Source organism: Pelodiscus sinensis, chromosome 15, assembly GCF_049634645.1.
Source record: "Pelodiscus sinensis isolate JC-2024 chromosome 15, ASM4963464v1, whole genome shotgun sequence".
NCBI classification, from domain to species: domain Eukaryota; kingdom Metazoa; phylum Chordata; order Testudines; family Trionychidae; genus Pelodiscus; species Pelodiscus sinensis.
Window position 1 is genome coordinate 41,240,326 of NC_134725.1, and position 23,206 is coordinate 41,263,531.

The window sequence follows — 23,206 nt, forward strand, 5'->3', positions numbered from 1 at the left end:
CTCTCTTGTAAATTACTTTTCATGTTACCACTTCATTATTCATGATGCTTCAAGGAACAGCATCCTTTCTTAGCCTCTGTAGGGTGCAGAAATAATTTCTAAGCTGCCAACTTCAATTTATGACACTTTTGCCACTGTCTTCTGATTCCTGCCACTCTCACTGCTGCAGAACACCTGCAAGGAAGTTCTGGATTTTGTTCATTTGCTAGTAAGTATAGACAAAGATTTAAACATTAAAAACTGTCATGACTGACTGAAACTTGGAAATTAAAAAGGAAATTAGCCTCACGCGCTCAGTGTCTCAGTTCATAAGCATATTGCCTGATTCCTCTTCTTATTACACTGTGGGGCAGCTGCATTGCAGGGCCAGATGCGGAAGCACTTTTATTGTAAGCCCTTGAATTCCCTTGGCTTTGCAAAGTTTGTACACAGATCATTTTATACAGTGGGATTATAGTAAGTCTCATGAATATCAGAAATGACTATATTCTCTCCCACCAACCATGTCGCATCCGGATCTGCTGTCTACATAACCCATTTTCCTCTCAGACAGATCACACACAGGTTGTTCCAAGATATCCTGCTTCTTCACACATCATATGATAGCATGGAGCTGCTCCATGTGACAATGAGATGATACTAGAGAACTCAAGAGAGCTGCATTTCAGTAATTAAAAAGTGCCCCTGAAATGCAGAGGAGAGAAGGGGCCTTCTTTGGGGCACAAAGTACTATTGTGTGGCCAGAAGAACATATAGAACACTGTTTCCTGAGCAGAGAAGATGCGGAGTCCATCAAGGCAGGGAAGAAACAGAAAATGCTGACAGATACAAGAGGACAGGAATCACAGCAGCCACTTCAGTGCTAGTTTAATGGCCACTTGTGATGTGTCTCCATGGCAGCAAAGGCTGCACTGAAACTGCTGCCTAGAAATTATAGGTCTGATCATGGGAGGACTAGGAGACTTAACAACTGTTCCAGCTGTAGCAGTTGGGCTCCTTCGATTTTTCATTTCTAAATGATGGCCTCAAAATTAATGGAACCAAACTCCCATTGTTAGAATTCAGGCCCACATAAAAGCACATCTGGCTCCTGAAAGCCTCTCAGATTATCACTCCAGAGCAAAGCACAATACAGAACAAGAGGGAGCAGGCCTCCTTCTAGCCCAAAAGCCACCGTGCCAAAACCCTTAGTGCCAGAACTCTGTGCAGCACACTCAGAGGGCCAAGGAGTTACATGTAAATGTGTGCTTTTTCCCTCAGCCTGAGTGCTCAATCTGTCATAATGGTTGCATTCCAGGGAGCTACACTAGCTCAAGAAAGCCTTCTGCTCTGGGGTCAGGTTGCCGGATCAATCTCTTCCAGACCTGCCAATCCAGCGCTCGGTTGATTGTCACTCTGTCCTCTCACACATAGTCATCCTACTGGTCATCCTCCTCTTCTCTGTCCACAACTCTAGTTTCTAATGTCTCCTTTTCAGGATTCCCTATGACCATCCTTCGCACATGCCCATATCATCACAGCCTCCTCTGTAGCTGCTCTTCTCCAGTACTATAAATCTTGGTCTTGCTCCTGAGCACATCATTTCAGATGGGGAAATGTTCCTTCAAACATCCAATTTAAATGGCTTCTAGTCTTCTCAAGTACTTCTCTTTGGTTGTCCATATCTCTGTTCATGATGATTCTTGACCTGAGCAATTTCACTGACTTTTCTGGATCAGTGTGATGGGAGGGCTGCCCCGCACTGGCCTAACAAGTGTTAAACCCAGTCCTGGGAGAGGGCTGAGACTGTGGAGCCTACAGCTATTGCAGGTAGCAGCCACTTAAGGCCCAGCTGAAACTGTATAAATAAGGGCTCCTAGAATGGAGGAGAGACACACTTGTTCCAGCTGGGGAGAAGGCGGGACCTGGCAGCTAGGGAAGCTAGAGGCTTCCTTACACAGAGCAGGGCTGAAGAAAGGCAGGCAGGGCTGGGGAGCCCGGGCCAGGGCAAACTTCCAGGCTGAGGCCTTTGCAGAGGGGAAGTCAGGGCAGCAAAAAGCAGCAGGTCTACACCCCTTTGTCAATGTTTAGTGGCCATTTCAGACTACAGTTTGCTAGATGACGACTGGCAGTGGATCACTGGGGCAAGGTAAATATAGGGGGCTGGGGTTTCCTAGGCGGGGAGGACCCCAGAGTGCAGGAAACAGGTAACTGAGGGCAAGACACTGGCCAGCAGAAGGTGCTTTGATGCTGAAGAGCTAATTCCCAAGGAGACCATAAGGAGATGCCAGAGCCATGAGTCTCAACCCCATTACAGTCAAAATGAAAAAACCCTACAAATTCTGGGAAAAAAATTCAAAACACTTAGTTTCAACATTTTTTATATTAAATGTTTAGATTTTCTGATTCAAAATGACTTTTCATTTCAAAATTTAAATTTTATTTCTAAAAACTAAATAACTCAAAATATTTGAAATACAAACTTGATATTTCAGTTTAGGTAAAACAAAGTTCTTTCTTTTATTTGGCACAATGAGTCAAATATTTCTAAAAACTTCATTTTTGGTTCAACCTCTTGTGTACTGTTTTTTTTTAATTTTCAGAATTACCATTGAAACACAAATCTTTATCTTTTATTTGCCAAGCTCTGCCCCTTCATAACAGGACCCTAAGCTCCCTGGGCCCTGTTTAATATGAAAACTCCAGATTGATAGGAAATTAGAAATGAGCAGCACGAGGACCTAGCAGAAATGCTGCCAAACCTGCTGTGTCTTAATTCCACTCTTCAATCACATCTATGAGGTCTGAAGCTAGCTGTATTATTGAAAGGCAAGAGTTTGAGAGATGTCAAGATATGGCTGATCAAATAATAGGTACATCCAGAAAAGACTTAGATTCTTTGGAAAGAAGTCAAACTTAACTTTTTACTGGAACATTCTGTTGTTTCCTCAGCACTAATTTTAACGTAAGAAATGAGAAGGAGAATCATAAGGTTAAAAATGAGAGACACAATCTATTCTCAGAAGAGTCAAGCTATCTGTATCTGCAAAAACAAGAAGGCGCCTTATTTCAAATTCTGTAAACCTCATTTTAAAAGCAGTAACACCTATTCTGAAATTGCTAATTGGTTATGCTGCGACTGAACCAATGACATACCCTACCTGCCAGATGGCAGGGGACCCACAAGGGAAGGCAGAATGAAAACGCTCTGAACAAAATATAACATCAAACGATGACACTGTCTGGAGTAACAGTGACAACTTTTTGTTTAATTCATAATAAAACATGGACACATCAGTGTTCAGGTGAATATATTTTTCCAACTATACAGCCATCAATCACATATCTGTCATGCTGTTGACCATTCTGTGTGGGTTTTGAGGGATTATCAGAAAAATAAACTAACCATGCCTGAAAAGACAAATGTGCTCAAAGAGAATATATGCACATACTCCACATACTTCTTTCAGTTAAAATTTCCCCCAGGAAATAACCTCTAATGCATTTCACCTTGGCAAATACAGTAACACAGCTCTCCAGAATTCATCAACTGCTGACATGGATGTAAAGCAGTGGCTGATAAATGCCATGAACTGCAAGAGGAACTTAAATTGAAGTAATATTGGACCAGGAACATGGAAAAGGAATGTCTCTTGCCCAATAATGGGCATGCTTAGGATCCATGTAACTTCAGCTATAGAGTTGGGGACCCCTGTAAAACAGCCAGACTCCTGAGAACACTGCCAGTCCTAACAAAGATTGACAAATCATAACTTGTGATCCATATGCTAGATCATGCAGTGATCATCTTATTAACACTAATGAGAAGTTTCCACTGTAAGACTATGATGATGCCAGTAATTGGGTGTGATGTGGAATGTTCAAGCTTTCAGTGTTTGTCACTCACATGCCTGCTGGGTGTGGTTCACTGTCTGATGAAGTACATAAGAACATAAGAACGGCCATACTGGGTCAGACCAAAGGTCCATCCAGCCCAGTATCCTGTCTGCCAACAGTGGCCAATGCCAGGTGTCCCAGAGGGAGTGAATCGAACAGGTAATGATCAAGCGATCTCTCTCTTGCCCTCCATCTTCACCGTCTGACAAACAGAGGCTAGAGACACCATTCCTTACCCATAATGGCTTATAGCCATCTATTGACTTAACCTCCATGAATTTATCTAGATCTCTTTTAAAAGTCCTAGCCTTCAAAACCTCCTCTGGCACAGATTGATTATGTGCTATGTGAAGAAGAACTTCCTTTTATTTGTTTTCAATCTGCTGCCCATTAGTTTCATTTGGTGGCACCTAGTTCTCATATTATGGGAACAAGTAAATAATTTTTCCTTATTCACTTTCTCCACACCACTCATGATTTTATATACCTCTATCATATCCCTCCTTAGTCTCCTCTTTTCCTGGCTGAAAAGTCCCAGTCCCTTTAATCTCTCCTCATATAGGACCTGTTCCAAACCCCTAATCATTTTAGTTGCCCTTCTCTTAACCTTTTCCAATGCCAGTATATCTTTTTTGAGATGAGGATACCACATCTGTATGCAGTATTCCAGATGTGGGTGTACCATGGATTTATTTGTAGTAGCCCTTGGACCACTTACAGTGAGAGATAAGCACAAGGGAGCTCTACAGCCTGAGCTGAGAACCAGCTGGCTTTATAGCTCCTAGCTATAGAAGCTCCTACACTAAGCTTCAGAGGTCCCAGGTTCCAATCTGCCTTCAGGTGGTTACATGTTCTTATTGGCTGGGTATCTTTCTGCAGTCTTTTTTTTCCCTGGTGTCTGGTGCTCCCTTATAGGTTGCTGACCCTGCTCAGTGTGTCTTTAGGGGCTCACGTCACACTATCAAAACTGAATGAATTCCTTTTGGGAATAGCAAAGAGGTCAACAAAACTGTCTGCCCTTACTAAGGTCTTCAGTCCTGTATCTGTATCCTTTGGGTTGAGCACCTTTCTGGGGCTTTCTAAACTAGTTGTGTCCCTTTCCAGGGCTTATGCCATTCGAGCACTGGATGGGGAGAGAACCCAGGCCTGCCCGCTACTTCAGATCTCAACCCAGAGACCCTATACACGGCAACCATGTACCACTGTCTCTAGTTTGCTACGGCTATTGCCTGGGCCTTGCCCCACACAGTCCCTTTCCTTTCACTCTTAAAGTTGTCAGGTCCTCTTGTTTCCAGGGCCATTAGATCAGCACATCAAGCCCTGCTAGTTAGAGCATAGCCCCTTTGCTTGCCCCTCTGGCCCTGCCGCTCATTTTATCTGTATATGCTAGGCTCTGATTTGCTATCTCTGTGCATCCTTTCTAGACAGACCTAAAAGAACCATCACTGCTTCTTCCAGTTGAAGGCTTCAAATGGCCAGGTAGATGCCATCACAGTGAGGAAATCATTAGACTCAAATACAGTACAACTGTCTTGCACCTTTCATAAGTAACTACATATGGTGAGATATTCTCCTAAGCCTACCCTTCTGAAAGTGGAAATCAAAAAGCCAAGATTCACATTGAACCCTTCAGTCTGTTCTCAGGCCTGACCCAGTTGGCTAGGCTGGCCCAGCACCACACCCAGAAGAGCAGCATAGGAAACACAATGCTTGAGAATGCATTTGGGTCCCATCTTCTTGTGTGTGTTTCTGGAAGAGAGGGGCTTACTCTGTAGTGCCAGGCAGTACAAGGCCACCCATCTTCTCCTTTTCTGCTCATAAGAAGACTGAAGAAAACCTAGAGGGAATTATTGAGGAGTCCACTAATAGGAGCAGCTTAAGACTGCTTCTGACAGACAGGCTGGGCTATCTGCTTCCTCCTTTACTTAAATACCATTTACAAGATTCTCCTCTTATAAAAATTGTTTATCAGTCACTGAGCTAATAGAACACACTGCTGTCTCCACAACATATTTCCCTTGCAACACCATACCAGCTGGCTCTCCTCCTGGTGTCAGCTTGACACAGCTGCCATCATTAGCTTCCAAGGGAGAGCTCCTCCACTTTCTGCAGACTGGACAACAAAGTGGTTCAGAATTGTGTGTGTTCCCCAATCACCAACTGCAGGAAGGTTTGTCAGACTATGAGGCCAAAAGTTGGCACAAAAGCAACATTTGTAGAATTCTATAGTGAACCTGGCTCACTGAGTCATCTATGGTCTGACCAGAAAGAACCATTAAGGCATTTAGCCTGACCTCCTACATAAGCCAAAAAACAGAGATTTTCTTGCATCAAAGCTGTAAGTTCTAAGTGACCTAACGCAGAAATTTTAGAAAGTTGCAATTCTTCTATAAAGACTCCAAGTGACAGTGAATCTTTCACTTACTTTGATAAGCTGCTCCAATGATTAATTATCCTCATTGTTACAAATTCACTTTATTAATCATCTGAATTTGTCTAACTTCAGCTTCCAGCCACCAGTTCGTGTACTTCTGTCTTCTACATTAAAAAGCTTCCTATCATCAGAAATCTTCTCACCTGTCAGACCACGACCAAAGCACCTCTTAACCATCTCTAGCTAGAGACCCTGATTTTCCTTAGTCTCAGCATTTAGAAGAGACCAGACAGACTTTGAATCATGCTTATAGATTCAGTAGGAATTATGGTATCATTACTAGACCCATATCTGTTTTATAAATTTGTGACGGTCAGTTTTAAGGTGACTACTGGATAGTTAAGAGTTCTGTCTTCTCTCATGTAAGATGTTTAGATGAGAGAGTTACACAGAGCAGAGCATATCTAACTGGGACACGGTGGGAATAAACCCCATTGTGTTACAGAGTCAACTCCCTAACCCTGAAACTGAGAATTAATCCAACCTCTTCCACTTAATCCTTGGCTCTACCATCTCAGAATGAGTTGTTGCTTGAAGATCCCACTTAGGCATTCTGCTCAAGAAACAGATACCTTGACTCATTAGGACATGCTTGCTCATCTGTTTGGAGGGCAGAGCTGGCTTAAACTTTGCCTGATCTTTTTTTTAAAAGATTGCTAGTTTAAGAAATAGCTACCAGTGTCTTATTTTAGCTAATGACTCCTGCAGCAACAGTGCCTGCTTTCAGTGACAACCGCCTTTGCTTCTTTTTGACCAAGTGTGGGCTAGGAAAACATCTGAACAAGGAAGAATGCAAAATATACACAATGGCTCTAGCACCAGGACTTGAGAAACCTGTAGAAGCTAACTGGACTATCCAAACTCATCTTAAAGAACATTGTTCACAGGCAGTCCAATATAGGCAAAGTCAGCCACACAAATCATTAGATAAAGACAAATTCCTCGTTTATAGGGGTGTAACCTACTGGACTGCAATTCCATACCAGTATGCACAGATCAAAGACAAAATTAGTTCATTCTGTGTTCATTCCAAATGTGAATTCTGGTGACTGTATGAGGCCTGGCATCTCCCAGAATCATTTGGCACACATACAGATGCTAAATAGCATGACGGGTGGTGCTTTAGCTCAGGCAGTCTTGCGCAGTGAACATATGCCTCTTAAACAAAGTCATCAAAGCCTCAAGTCCAAGCTCCATTACAGCAAACATTTGGCTCCTGGTCCAGCCTCTAAGGCAGGAAAAGCCAAGGAAAGACGAGACTCTCCAAGGATAAAATGGCAAAAGACCCAAAAGAACAGATCATAGCATTGATATAAGGTGTTATTTGGAATGAAAGTCTAGCAATGATTGTGGCTTTGGGAATTTTAGCTCTGTCTCTGCACAGTATATTTTGTGTATATGTAAATTGCAAGTGCGTTATTATATGTCACCTTACCCACTAAAATATAAGTCCTACTTCATTCCCGTCTGCACACACACTCTTCAAAGCAACAGAACTTCTCAAGCTTTGTGGATAGAGGAATTATGAGGGGAAAAGCCTATGGAAGACTGTAATTAGGACACTGGAGTGCCTACTTACATAATTATCCCAGAGTGCCCATTAGCTATGTAACCAAGGAGGAAAGTGTGCCAGGCTTTAGCAAAGCTGTATCTTCAGCATCTTATGGAATGTATCCCTAAGTCTCCTTGCAATTAACTTCCAAAAATGCTGAGCAGGTAGAATTAAATAGCTATAACAAATCAAGTGCATTGACTTACTCCATTCTCCCGTAAGCAGTTGAACTGCTTCGAACTCATTATGCTATAGTTTATCTACAATTTTATTTAGAACTTTAAGACTTGCTTGCTTCATTGAAGGGACAAAGTGCTTGATAATGCTAAAAGGAATAAAAATACAAAGATTCTCAAAAAAATGTCCCTTTAGACTTTCTGTCCCAAGGCTAAACCCTTTTGGTTGAAACCAGCTGTAGTAGGAAAAGAGCCTAAGACGTGAGACTTGAACTAAAGAAGTGGTCAAATCTTGCTAATATACACCAAAGTTAGCAAGAAACAGGCTATGAGCAAGCTACAGAGCCTGGCAAAAATAAGGCTGATATTGCAAACACACACATTTCTCTTGCACTTCTCCTCCTCCTGATCTTGTCAGTGGGCAAATTCAAAATGCAGGAAGCCATTGCATAGGACTTGTCTCCATTTTGAGTGATTCTGGATGAATGTTTCCCAAGTGTCAACATCAATGTTGCACTTCTTTAAATTATCCTTTAGCAAGTCCTTACAATGCTTCCGCTGTTCTCCCATGTTATGGTATCCTTCTTTCAGCTGAGAAAAGAGGACCTATTTTGGGAGGCAATGGTCTGGTACCTGAACAATGTGACCAGATCCGTGATGATTATTGTCTCAATCCTGGTGGCATTGGCCTCTCCCAAAACACTGATGTTAGTGTGCCTATCTTCCCAGTTGATCTTCAAGATCTTGCGGCAGCAGTACTGGTAATACCTCTCAAGGACTTTGGAGCGATGTGTGTAGGTTGTCCAAGTTTCAGAACCATACAATAGTGTTGGGAGAATGATGGCATGATAGACAAGAAGTTTGGTGTCTGTTGGAATGTTGTGATCTGCAAAAGCCCTGTGCCATAAATGAGCAAAGGCCACACTGGCACAGCTCAGAGGATCTTGGATTTCTACATCAATATCTGCCTTGGATGAAAGGTAATTTCCAAGGCAGAGAAAATGATCAACATTCTCAGTGCCTTTCCGTTGATTTTAATAGATAGGTGTGACGTAGTGGGGGTACTTGCTGGGCTGTGGTGACCTCTGCTGTCTGGAGCAAGACCCAGCAGGGAAAACCTCATTATGCAAAGGTGACTCAAAAAACCTGTCTGACCTGCGGCCCCCCATGGGGAGAAACAAAGGGAGGTGGAATGCTGCCCTGGCTGTGGGCAGGGCTGGAAGAGGGGAAGTTAGTTCCGGGCTGGAAGGCAGGGAAGAAGGAGCTGGGGAGGGGGGCTGGGACTCCCCTATCTCAAGGGGGGCACTGAGGCCTCTTAGCCCCAGTTCCTGTAACCAGATTACATCTGTGCTGCGCTGGAGGAACAATAAACAACCTCCATTCTACTGGCTGGTGAAGTCTGTTCATGCCATTTCGGGGTGCAGGAGATGGGAAAATCCCGACGCGTCGTCACACTGGTGTCAGAAGTGGGATCCACTGCACCCCGTGGATGAAGCTCCCAGCGGCAAGCGACAAGGCGCCGTAGAAGCAAGAGCCCTGGAGCCAGGCGTGCTGGAGGCAGAGCGAAGCGGTTCCGGGGAATCGTGGGGCGCTGCAGCACTAGACTGGTGAGTCTGCACCGAGGGGACCAGCGGGCAGATGGCCTATGCCCGACTCTTGAAGGCAGAGCTGGTGGAGCTGTGCAGAGAGAGGGGCTTGCCTGTGCAGAAAGCAACCAAGGCCCAGCTGATTGCCCAGCTGGAAGATAATGACCAGCCACAGGGCCAGGATCTTGTCCCCAGGGGATTACAACCGAGTCAAGGAGGCCCTGCTGCACAAGTTCGGGCTGACCCCCGAGATGTATAGGAAGAAGTTCCGGGGGGTACAGAAAGGGCCACGGGAGACCTGTGTGGACCTGGCCTCCCGCCTGGCGCAATACTGCCGCAAGTGGGTGTCTGGAGTCAGAGCCCAGACCGCAGAGGAGCTGCTCAAGCTGGTCATGATGGAGGAGCTCTATGAAGCGTGCCCACCCAAACTGAGGCTGTGGCTCAAGGACCGGAGACCAGAGAACCCCCAGGAGGCCGGGAGACTGGCGGATGAGTTCATGGAGAGCCGGTCCGGGTGTGAACGGGAGTCCCGGAGAGAAAGAGAATCGCGCAGAGACCGGTTCTCGGCGGAGCAACGGAGAGAGACACCTCTGAGGCGAGCCCCAGGGACCAGGACCAGTCATCGATACCCCAGAAAACCAGCCAGGGCCCGGGCAGAGCCGACCCGAATGGGCCCACAGAACCTAACTTGCCATCGCTGTGGGCAACGAGGCCACAAGAGGGCTCAATGCACCAGGCGCAAGAACAGGTCCCATGACCTGGGACTTTCCAGGGTTAACTGGCTGGGGCGGGAGGAAGGGCAGGCTGCCCCAGAAGCAGGGGCTGGCCGGCAAACCTCCGCTCGGGGAGGGGGGAAGGATGCTCAGTGCACCTCCCCTGGGAGGTCTGACCCTCGGGAGACAGATTTATCCGTGCACCGGGTGGGGGCAGGGCGGCCCCTACGGAGGGACTGCCTCGTACCCCTGGAGGTGGATGGCAGGAAGGTGACGGGTTTCTGGGACACAGGGGCGGAGGTGACGCTGGCCCGACCCGACATAGTGGGCCCAGACCGTATGCTACCCGACACTCAGCTGACACTGAGGGGCATAGGGAGCACCCCCTTTCAGGTACCCGTAGCCAGGGTGCATCTGAAATGGGAGGCCAAGGAGGGCCCCAAGGAAGTGGGGGTGCACCTGCACTTGCCCACCGACATGCTAATGGGGAGTGACCTAGAGGAGTGGCCAGACGGACCCCACAGGACGCTGGTCACCACCCGTAGCCAGAGCAAGCGAGGGGCTGGCGGCCCGGAACTCGAGGAGGTTCCCCAACAGGGGGCCCAGGGCCCCATCCCAGCAGACCTAGAGTTGGACCTAGGCAGTGGGGGGAACCACGGCCCTGTCCCAGCCCCAGCCGCTGAATTCCAGGCGGAGGTGCGAGCGGATCCCTCCTTGCAGGCCCTGAGGGACCTGGCTGACCTGGGTGCCGCTCAACCCCTAGGAGGAGATTGCCAGGAGAAGTTCCGGTGGGAGAGGGGATTTCTGTACCGGGAATGGCTTTCCCCCGGGACGGTAGGGAAGTGGGGGCTCCAGCGGCAGCTGGTGGTTCCCCAAAGGTATTGCCGCAAGCTGCTACACCTGGCCCATGACATCTCGTTCTCGGGACACCAGGGGATCCGGCGCACGCGGCTGAGGCTGCTCCAAAAATTCTACTGGTCGGGGATGTTTGCAGCTGTCCAGCGGTACTGCCGGTCCTGCGACTCCTGCCAACGAGTGGGGAAGGCCCAAGACAGGAGGAAAGCTGCATTGAGACCCCTGCCCATCATAGAGGAGCCTTTCCAGAAGGTGGCGATGGATATTGTGGGGCCCTTCAACAGAGCGACCCGGACAGGGAAGAAATACATCCTGGTGGTGGTGGACTTTGCCACCCGCTACCCCGAGGCCGTGGCCCTGCCCTCTATCTTGGCAGACACGGTGGCAGATGCCCTGCTGACCATTTTCAGCAGGGTGGGGTTTCCCCAGGAGGTTCTCACGGACCAGGGATCCAACTTCATGTCGGCCCTGCTCCGGTGCTTGTGGGAGAAGAGTGGGGTGCAACACACCTGGGCCTCGGCGTATCACCCCCAGACCAACGGGTTGGTGGAGAGGTTCAATGGGACTCTGAAGCAGATGCTATGGACCTTTATGCACAAACACCCGCAGGACTGGGACAAGTACCTACCCCACCTGCTGTTTGCATACAGGGAAGTGCCCCAGTAGTCTACGGGGTTCTCGAAGTTCGAGCTGTTATATGGGAGGTGAGTGAGGGGCCCCCTGGACTTACTGAAAGACTAGTGGGAGGGAAAGGTCTCCCCAGAGGGTGAGCCGGTCGTGGAATACGTCCTGACAATCCGGGAAAGACTTGCCGAGCTCATGGGCCTGGCCAGAGAGAACCTGAGCAGGGCCCAGAGAAAGCAGAAGGTCTAGTACGACCGTAATGCACGGGCCCGCACCTACGCTACTGGGGACCACGTGATGGTCCTGATCCCCGTGCGGAAGAACAAGCTGCAAGCCGCCTGGGACGGCCCCTTCAAGGTGGTTAAGCAGCTGAACGAGGTGAACTACGTGGTGGAGCTGACGGGCCGCACGCGCGGCCAGCGGGTATATCATGTTAACATGATGAAGCCGTACTGGGACGGGGAGAACTTGGTGCTGGCCATGTGTAAGCCCTGGGAGGAGCAGGGGGAGGATCCCCTGGTGGGCCTGTTCCCTGGGACCGGAGAGGACTCTTTGCTGGAGTCAATTTCCCTCTCGGACCAGCTCACCCCGGCCCAGCAGGCCGAGATCCGAGAGGTGCTGCGCTCCCACCAGCAGCTGTTCTCCGACAAGCCTGGTCTCACCAGCCTGGCTGTCCACCGGGTGCAGACGGGCACTCACCCCCCCGGTGCGCTGCTCCCCATTCAGGGTCACAGGGAAAACAGCCCAGGACCTGGAGAGAGAGGTCCAGGACATGTTGGCCCTGGGGGTGATCCAGCCATCCTCCAGCCCCTGGGCCTCTACCATGGTGCTGGTTCCCAAGAAGGACGGGTCGATCCGGTTCTGCGTGGACTACCGGAAGCTCAACGCCATCACGGTGTCCGACGCCTACCCGATGCCAAGGCCCGACGAGCTCCTGGACAAGCTGGGGGGAGCTCGCTACCTCACCACCCTGGACCTCACCAAGGGCTACTGGCAGGTGCCGCTAGACCAGGAGGCCAGACTGAAATCGGCTTTCATCACGCCGCTGGGGCTCTATGAGTTCCTGGTCCTGCCCTTTGGCCTCAAAGGGGCGCCGGCCACCTTCCAGCAACTGGTGGACCAACTGCTGCGGGGAATGGAGAACTGTGCCCTAGCGTACATCGATGACATCTGCGTCTTCAGCCAGTCCTGGGAGGACCACGTGGCCCAGGTCAGCCAGGTACTGGATCGGCTGAGCTGACCGTAAAGGCTGGGAAGTGCAAGGTTGGAATGGCCAAAGTGTCCTACCTGGGCCATAAGGTGGGGAGTGGCTGCTTGAAGCCAGAGCCGGCCAAAGTGGAGGCCATCCGGGACTGGCCTGTGCCCCAGACCAAGAAGCAGGTCCAGGCTTTCATTGGGATGGCGGGGTACTACCAGAGGTTTGTGCCCAACTTCAGCTCCATCACTGCCCCGATCACAGAGCTGTGCAGGAAGGGGAGGCCAGACAGGGTGGTCTGGACGGAGCAGTGCCAGAGGGCTCTCTGTGCACTGAAGGGAGCCCTGGCCAAGGCCCCAGTGTTGGTAAACCCAGACTTCGACAAGCCCTTTATCGTGTTTACGGACGCCTCGGACACTGGGCTGGGGGCGGTGCTGATGCAGGCGGACGAGAAAGGGGAACGACACCCCATCGTGTACCTGAGCAGGAAGCTGCTGCCCTGGGAGCGGAGCTACGCGACCGTAGAGAGGGAATGCCTGGCCATGGTGTGGGCCCTGCAAAAGCTGCAGCCGTACCTGTTTGGCCGGCGTTTCATGGTGTTCACCGACCACTGCCCCCTGACCTGGCTACACCAGATGAAAGGGACCAACACCAAGCAGCTGCGGTGGAGCCTGCTCCTACAGGACCACGACATGGAAGTGATCCACGTCAAGGGGAGCGCCAACATCATCGCCGACGCGCTGTCCCGTAGCGAGGGACCCGAACTTCCCCAGGTCACGAGCGGAGTGACCCTGCTCAGTTCGCTCTCGGAGGGGGGAGAACTGTGACGTAGTGGGGGTACTTGCTGGGCTGTGGTGACCCCTGCTGTCTGGAGCAAGACCCAGCAGGGAAAACCTCATTATGCAAAGGTGACTCAAAAACCTGTCTGACCTGCGGCCCCCCATGGGGAGAAACAAAGGGAGGTGGAATGCTGCCCTGGCTGTGGGCAGGGCTGGAAGAGGGGAAGCTAGTTCCTGGCTGGAAGGCAGGGAAGAAGGAGCTGAGGAGGGTGGCTGGGACTCCCCTATCTCAAGGGGGGCACTGAGGCCTCTTAGCCCCAGTTCCTGTAACCAGATTACATCTGTGCTGCGCTGTGCTGGAGGAACAATAAACAACCTCCATTCTACTGGCTGGTGAAGTCTGTTCATGCCATTTCGGGGTGCAGGAGATGGGAAAATCCCGACGCCTCGTCACAATAGGGCACATGGTACCTCATCTGGAGAGGACTGATGGAGCACTTTGATTTTCTTGACGTTGAGGGTGAGACCGACACATGCACAAGCCTCAGCAAACACATTCAACATGCCTGAAGATCTCTCTGAAAGTGGGCAAAAACTAAATTGACATCTGCATACTGAAGTTCCACCACAGAAGTGGTGGAGGATCTTATTCTTAGCTTTTAGCCTGCTAAGCCTAAGCAGCTTTCCATCCATTCTGTAGATGATTTCAAAGTCAGCTAGGAGCTTCCCAGGAGTTAGGTTGAAAACGGCTGCAATAAAGACTGTAACTGTGGTTGGGGTGACGATACAGCCCTGTTTGTCTCTTGTTTGTACTTTGCAAGGTTCACTTCGGGAGCCAGTGCTGCTCAGAACAGCTGCTTTCATGTTGTGAAGCAGCTTTAGGACAATAATTCAAAGGGCACAGTGATTCACTGAGTCAGAGGCTTTAGTTAGGTCAATAAAAGCCACATACAGTGGTTGGATTTGCTCCCAAGACTTCTCTTGCTGCTGCCGTACAATGAAGATCATATCCGCAGTTCTGCGACATGGTTGGAAGCCACTCTGTGGGCAGGGGCAGAAGACTGGTTGTACGGACCTGTACCAGAACTTCACTTGGAACAGCAAAGAGAGAGGTACCATGTTAGTTTCCACAGTCCACTTTATCCCCTTTCTTAAAGAAGGTAATTTTGTGTAACCCTCTTGCTGCTCCCCGGGTTACACTGGAGCAGATCACACTCACACGTGTGCTGGGGTGCCTGGTCGTCTTGACATAAAAGGAGATTCTGAGTATCCCAGTGGTGATGTTGTTTGGTTGGGGAAAACCTATCCACTCCCTTGCTGCAGTCCCTTGCTCATAAAGAATGTACAATGGCGGTGCCTCCACCTGGCTGGCCCTGTACACACTGGTGTGCCTTGGGAGCTTCCAGGAATAAACTTGTTCCAGCAATAAACGGGATCTAACTCCAGAACAACAATTACAAATCATAAATAATATATATCGAATAGATTGCATTGGAATGAACAACCTTTACTTAACTTAAAGAAACAGGCTTTAACAAATTAACAGTGAATAACATCAATTATCAAAGTACACAGAAGTAAAAGGAACTTATCTATCTGCCAATATTTATCCCACCCCAGTGTGCACACCCCTGGACTCAGAGTCCCAGACTCTTGCTTGTGTGGGTGTGCTTGAAGAACTGCAGCTGTAATGGAGATTCTCTGTAGGTAGGGTGTATATGGGTCCAAGCTGTGCAGCAGCTCTGCTTCACTGGGTTGGCCTCTCTGCCTCTCTTTGAACCCAGAGTTAGTCTGTATCTCTGAGACCTGTCCCAGGCAGTATTTCTCCAAAGATGCCCAGTTACTCACAGTCGCCATCTGTGTTCTGGATGCAAAGTAGCTTCTAGCCACAAGTACAGCCAAAGGTCCTCCCTTCCAGGGCAATGAGAAGCAGCCTGCTAGATCCCAGTTCCAAAGGCTCACTGTCCCAGTCTGTAACTGCCACATAACAGCTCCCGAACTGGATCAAACTCCTCCACAGCAGCCTGGCTCCCTTTCTGCTCCCAAAACAGAGGGAGGAGTCCACGGTCTGCTGAGTCTTTCTCCACACACTGGAGAGACTCAGATCTCACACACAGGAGTCACTTCCTTCCTGTTTTTCCCAAGGGCTCATGGGAATTGTAGTCTGTGAGCCTGGATTGCAGCACACAGGGTCTTCCCAGAAAATAACCAGAAAAACTGTTAGTAAAGGGACTACATATGTATCTGCACAGGGCTCTAAACATAGGAAATGGAGATGCAATAATCAACTGGCCTTTAAATCTAGGAACTTCTAGCTTCCTTTGAAAATAAAAAAGTTAATATTTAACACTGAACTGAAAAAGGCTGTATATCAGAAGCAATTTAATTAACACAGTAAAAACAGAGAGGTTAGAGAGTGGGCTGGCAGAGAGTTTAGCATGAGTCTCTAAACAGGTGTCTATTTAGCATTTGATGGGAGTACATGGCAGAGAAAAGAATTCTGTATGTTTCTCAGAAGACACAAAGAGTCAAAACAAGTTAGTGCTGAAAAATCAGAAGAGTTAGAGCTGAAAGAAAGAGTTTATGTCTTAATTACTTAAGTGGCTCCTATATGCACAAAACACAGGCTCTTCATCAATTCTAAATCCTCTGACAGCACAGGTTTTGTCTGTATTGTATAGAACATGCAACTAGTTTGTATATCAACTGTAAAAAACACTCTTTCAGACCGTCTCCTGCAACCATTACACTATTTGCAACAGAAAAACACAAATTCATTTGTGCCCCACCACACTGTTCTGGCTGGGCCAGAAGCTTGGTGTCCCCAGGCAAGCCATAGAGTAGGGGTACTATCTATCCCTCTCACCCACTGAAGAGCAACACAGATACTTAACAAGCTCTGTTACAGGACTGCTCAGGTAGTACAAGGCTACTGATAGCACAGCCCCAAAGAGGACCAAAACACCAAATAAATCTGTCTTACTCTGGGTAAAAGTTTTACACAGAGAAAGCTCATAAATTCACCTTCTTTAAAGAGCTATGCAGAGTGATTACTCCCCTTATCCTCTTCAAGTGAGCAGGCAATTTCAAAAGCCATCTAAGGACAACAGCTTAATTGCTTTCCCTTCCTTAAATAGACTTTCCTTAGGATGGGAACTCTTTGTTTACTCTCCCCATCCCATTGGTAAAATATCAGATTCAAGATGGATACCAGTACCAGTTGACAAGGTCACATGTCTTTCTAGGACCAATCACAGTTTTGGCTTAGAGGAAAAATAAAACCATTTATAGATTACCTCGAGTACCAGGTCATTTTGTTTCCAGAGTATCAGTTAATGGCCCCCACTGCCACATTTAGAATTCTAAAGATATCTACACTTCATATTTCTAACTTCTCATGCAAAAGTAATACATTCACCAAAATAAAAGATAAACATTCAGTAGATCATAACATTAAAAATTATATGTTGCATGATGCACTCTGCCTCACGCTTTTTCAAATTATGCATTTTCATATTCATAAGGCAATTGTCATAGAGCATGGGGAGAGCTGTGCTGGAGGGAAATTACTATGTGGTTCTGGGAAATAGCCCAAATTCATGCCTCTAGTAAAGAGAATGTAAGCACAGTTTGCAACAAATTTGGTAGCCTCTCATAATCTTCATTTACTTCCATTAAATGTAATAAGCTGGTAAAACAGCAAAAGATACCACTGAACAGCTCCAATAAAAACAGCAACATTTCCTTATAATGGAAACAAGGCCTTTTGCACCTGAAAACATGACTCAACACACATTGTTAAAACAAACCACAACAATAAGTCTCCGGTTTCCATCATTATTGTGTAGTTTTGTGAACTAAAAAGAAATTACTGAAAAGGCTTTAACATGCACAGTATATAAAGTCCAAAAATAAGGTTTAAAGCATTTAACATGATGGAGAGAATCAGTTTCATTTTTATATGTTTCTTAAAATCAAGCTTTCTGGAGGTGTGTTATGTTACAGTCTTCTTACTTCAAGTAAAAGAGCTATACTATTTGAGGCTGTTAGAGGATTTTAGCCTCTCAAAAGGAGAGGGGCTGACACAAAAATGGCAGTGAGAGGTGAAATGTTCTTCACTGTCTCCCGTCAGGAATGCTCCTCATCCTCTCCAACATGAAGCTTCTTATCTTAGTTTGATTTGCTGATGGAAACAAATGTACTCTACAGTTTGCACCTCTAGCTGCCCACAACACTCAAATTCTCCATGACAGCATTTCCAGGCTCCCTTCTCCAACTGCATGTATTAGATAAGTTGTGGAATGGCTCCTGGCAGATGCTGATCATTCAGTCATGCTACCACTAAAAAATGCATGGAGTTCAATGTTTAGGCATTGCAGAAACACTCAACAAATATTTAGTCCCGGTTTTTTGGGTTAGAATAACATTTTTGTAGCCAAAAGGTAAATAAACCACAATATATTCACCAAGTGATATAAAGGCCTTTTTACATCTGACTCCATTGTTCACTCAGTCATTGTCTGAATAAACAAAGAAACTATGCTCTAGAGTTCCTCTTTTTAAATAAATCTATCCCCCTAAAGGTAGTGTCTTTAACTCAAGAGGGGCCATAGCACCAATTGCTTAAGCTTTACTTCCAGGGTTAAGGAGTGTCCCAGCATAAACACTAAAATACACCCACCAATCATGAGATCTTCTGATTAAAGCTGTAAACTGATCCCAGAGACACTTCAATGAGAGCTCAACAGACAGAGCAGGAGCTCAGCTGCAGAGTTCAACATGCAGACAGGCAGAAAAGTGCACTTATTAAGTTTCCAGATGATACCAAGCTGGGAGGGGTTGCAAGTGCTTTGGAAGATAAGGTCATAATTCAAAACACTCTGGACAAACTGGAGAAACGGTCTGGAGTAAATAGGATGAAGTTTAATAAGGACAAATGCAAAGTGCTTCACTTCAGAAGGAACAATCAGTTTCATACATACAGAATGGGAAGCGACTGTCTAGGAAGGAGTACAGCAGAAAGGGATCTAGGGGTCAGAGTGGACCACAAGCTAAATATGAGCCACCAATGTGATGCTGTTGCAAATAAAGCAAACGCGATTCCGGGATGAGTGCTGTGAACAAGACATGAGAAGTCATTCTTCTGCTCTACTCTGCGCTGATCAGGCCTCAATTGGAATATTGTGTCCAGTTATGGGCACCACATTTCATGAAAGATGTGGAGAAATTGGAGAGGGTCCAGAGAAGAGCAGCAAGAATGGTGAAAGGTCTAGAGAATATGAGCTATAAGGGAAGACTGAAAGAATTGAGCTTGTTTAGTTTGGGAAACAGAAGACTGAGAGGGGACATGGGGACATGTTAGCAGTTTTCAATTATCTAAAAGGGTGTTACAAGGAGGAGGGAGAAAAACTGTTCTCCTTAGTCTCTGAGGATAGGACAAACAGCAATGGGCTTAAATTGGTGCAAGGGAGTGTGACGGGGCAGAGCCGCCCCGCCACTCGCTAGCGTCACCCGGGGCCGCCGAAGGAGAGGGCACAGACGCGGCAGGGCGCGGGGGTCTAGGAAGCGGGGGCGGGGAGGCCGTGGCGTGTCATCACGGTGCCCCCAGGGACGTGACGGACGACGTCACGGGCGCGACGACGGAGGGGAAGGGGGGAACCCGGAAGAGCCGGGAGAGTAGAAAGGACGCAGGGGGAGACGCGGTAGGGACGAACGGCGCGGAGGGAGAGGAGAGAAAGAGTGCAGCAGGAGGAAGGACCTCGGGGGGAAAAGTCCCGGAGGGGAAGGTCCCGGACGAGGCGGCCGGATAGTCGGCGCGGCGTCCAGTGGAGTGGAGAAGGACCCAGGGTGGGTCGTGTATCCCAGGAGCAGGTGTGTTTGGGGTGCTAACCCCCCTGCTACCACCGAGAGACACCCTCTCGGTGTTAGGTCCCTGGGTCGGGGTCCGGAGTGAGGGCGGGCCCGGACCCCCCACTCCGCCTAGGAGGTACGAAAGCGAGCGGTGCATGGTGCACAATCTAACTTCTAGCAGAACGGGGGCGGCGGACTGTGCCGCACCCCGTGACACGTGGTGGAGAATGTGGGCAGCTGCGCCCCTGTGACCTAGGTTGTGAGGGTGGTGGGTTTTGTGTCCACTCTATTTTACTGCCATCTCAAACAGGCAACGGCACCATGGATGCCGAGAAAATCGTAGAATGGCTGGTGGATAGCCAGCGCCAGCTCCAGAGGCAACAGACAGAGGCATTGCGACAGCTAATCTCCGAGTTCAGAGAGCAGCAGAAGCAGCTGGTGAGGGAGCTGAAGGATGGGACGGGACTGATCGGACCCACCAACGAAGGAGAGGAGGACGCGGCGGGCCCAGCGCGACTCACCATCAGGCTCACCAAGCTGGGGGCCGAGGACGACGCAGAGGCGTTCCTGGTAACTTTTGAGCGGGTGGCCACGGCTGCCCGCTGGCCCCAAGAACACTGGGCTACCGTACTCGCCCCCTACCTGTCCGGCCCGGCCCAGCTTGCCTACCAGAGTTTGTCCGACTGGGACTCGTTATGTTACTACAAGGTCGAGGCGGCGATCCTTGACCAGCTGGGCATCTCCCCTGAGACGTACAGGCAGAAGTTTCGGGCGGCCAAGTATGCAGCAGGGGAGCGGCCGCGGGCAGTTGCCCAGCGGATTCGGGAGGCCGGGTTACGGTGGCTGGAACCATCCACCAAGACCGCAGCTCAGGTGGCCGACCTGGTGGTGCTCGAGCAGTACTTGAAAGTGCTCCCCGCAGAGGGCCAACAATGGGTACGCCGGCACCTGCCCGGAACCCTAGAAGAAGCTGTGACTCTCATGGAGCACTTCTTGGCAGCCGAGACGCCGGAAGGACACGGCAAGGTAGGAACGGGGACCAACCCGGTGGGCCGGGGAGGCCCTAGCCCCAGAGGGAAGGAAGGGCGGGATAGCATGGGGCCTACGGCTGGAAGCCCCCCAGCCCGAGGGCTGGAGCGACGATTGGCCCCGGTATGGCACGGAACCGAGGACCACGGAAAAGGGGAACCCCGGGCCGACGCCGGAAAGAAGGTGGAGGACGTACCGAGGGTCCAGCCGAAACCGACGTGCTACCAATGCGGCCAGGAAGGCCACATCCGCCGGGATTGCCCCATAATGGACTGCACCTACAGCCAACCCAGACCCCGGAAAGGCCCACGGCAGGAGGTAAGCCGGGCCCGCATGATAAGGCAGGTACGCTTGAACGGGGAAGTAGTGGAGGCCGTGTTGGACTCGGGGTGTGGACAGACGCTTGTGCGGGAGACGCGCTAGGGAGAGCGGGGCACATGGGGGCACCGGTTTGGATCAAGTGCGTACACGGGGACAGCCGGCCGTACCCGACGACCCGGGTGAGGTTACATGACGGGAGCCAGGGCGGGGAGCTGCGGGTAGCCGTAACGCCCCGACTACCCTACCCCGTGTTACTAGGCAGGGATTGGCCTGGGTTGCGACGGCTGCTAGGCGAACGGGGCCCTACCGACTCGAGGGGCACACAGGAGGCGTGGGCTACCCAGGAGGAGGACGAGGGGATGATGCCCCAGCAAGGGTTAGACGGGGACGAGACGCGGGCGACCCTAGAGGTCGACACAGGCGACTTCCTAGCCTTGCAGCGGGAGGACCCGTCATTGCAACATGCCTGGGAGAACGCGCTGGGGCCCCAGGTAGAGAGCGAGGGGACCGAATAGCGAGGCGAACAGGGGCCCCACTTCGAGATCCAAGGGGACCGGCTTTACTGGGTCCCGGGGACAGCAGGCGAGGAAACCCAGTTAATCGTCCCGAAAGCATACCGGTGGCGGGTGATGGAGATGGCCCACGACAACCCCTGGGCCGGGCACTTGGGCACCGAGAAGACCCAGCAACGGGTGCTCCAACGGTTTTATTGGCCAGGGGTATACCAGGACGTCAAGAATTTTTGTAGATCATGCCCCCAGTGCCAACGGACGGCGGAGGCCCGGGTTCCCCGAGCAGCCCTAGTGCCCATGCCGCTAGTATCAGAGCCCTTCGAGAGGATAGGCCTGGACCTCGTGGGGCCCTTGGAGCGGACCCGGAGGGGGCACCAGTATATATTGGTGGTGGTCGATTACGCCACCCGCTACCCGGAAGCTGTCCCCCTACCCAAGACCAACGCGGCCACGATAGCCGACGAGCTTGTGAAAATGTTCGCCCGCGTCGGGCTCCCAAAAGAGATCCTGACCGACCAGGGAACGAATCTGGTATCGCGCCTAATGAAGGAACTGTGCAAATGGCTGCAGATAAAGAAGATCCGCACCGCAGCCTACCACCCCCAGACGGATGGGTTGGTGGAGCGTTTCAACAAAACCCTGAAAGCAATGTTGCGGAGGCTGGTCCAAGACGACCCACGAGACTGGGATAAGCTGCTGCCACCCCTGCTCTTCGCAATACGAGAGGTACCGCAATCCTCAGTGGGGTTCTCTCCGTTCGAACTATTGTACGGCTGACGGCCGCGGGGTATACTAGACTTGGTGCGGGAGGGATGGGAAGAGCAGGCGTCCACCGCACTGGGGGCGGTCCAATACGTAATCAAGTTGCGGGACCGCATGCGGACTATAGGCAGGTGGGCATAAGAAAACCTAAAAAAGGCCCAAGAAACCCAGGCCCGCCACTATAACGCAGGGACACGGCTAAGGGCCTTCAGCTCGGGCGACCCGGTATTGGTACTGTTGCCGGCAGGGGAATCCAAATTGTTAGCCAAGTGGCAGGGGCCCTACCGGGTGACCAAGAGGATTAGGGAGGTGGACTATGAAGTCCAGGTAGGGGGTAGACACCGTCAGAGCCAAGTGTACCATGTCAACTTGCTAAAACGATGGGTACCCCGGGAGGAGCCCCCATCGGAAGCCCTTAGTACGGAGATCGAGTTCGGACCCTGGGGCGAGGAAGAGGTCACTTGTGCGGCTAGCCCCGTGGGGAGGGAACTAAACCATGTTCAACAGGCACAACTCCGGGCAGTACTACAGCAGGCGGCAGCCAGCTTGACGAGCCGACCCGGGAGGATGACCATGGCGTACCACGAGATCACGACGGAACCAGGGAGACGGATAAGGGATCCGGTACGCCCCATCCCCCTGAAGTTGTGGGACACGGTCCAGAAAGAGCTGCAGGACATGTTACGGTGGGGAGTGGTAGAGAAATCGCGGAGCGAGTGGCGGAGCCCCACCGTACTGGTCCCGAAGAAGGACGGGGCCATACGGTTCTGCATCGACTTCCGTAAACTGAACGCGGTATCAAAGTTTGATGCGTACCCCATGCCCAGGGTGGACGAGCTGCTGGAGCGCCTGGGGCGGGCAGAGTACCTATCAACGATTGACCTTACGAAGTGGTACTGGCAGATACCCCTGGCGCTGTCAGCCAGAGAAAAGACGGCGTTT

The 23,206-nt window shown here is 50.1% G+C and overlaps 1 protein-coding gene and 1 long non-coding RNA gene across 10 annotated transcripts in view; both read right to left on the reverse strand.

The window, feature by feature from the left end:
• Positions 1–23,206, reverse strand: part of TTC28 (tetratricopeptide repeat domain 28) — a 590,183-nt gene that overhangs the window by 283,860 nt on the left and 283,117 nt on the right. The gene's annotated exons all lie outside the window — the stretch shown is intronic.
• LOC142818532 (uncharacterized) overlaps positions 1–23,206 on the reverse strand; it is a 36,214-nt gene that overhangs the window by 4,943 nt on the left and 8,065 nt on the right. The window contains exon 1 of the long non-coding RNA XR_012896039.1: positions 1–23,206. This exon is cut by the window's right edge and continues 8,065 nt beyond it. This is a non-coding gene — a long non-coding RNA (uncharacterized LOC142818532).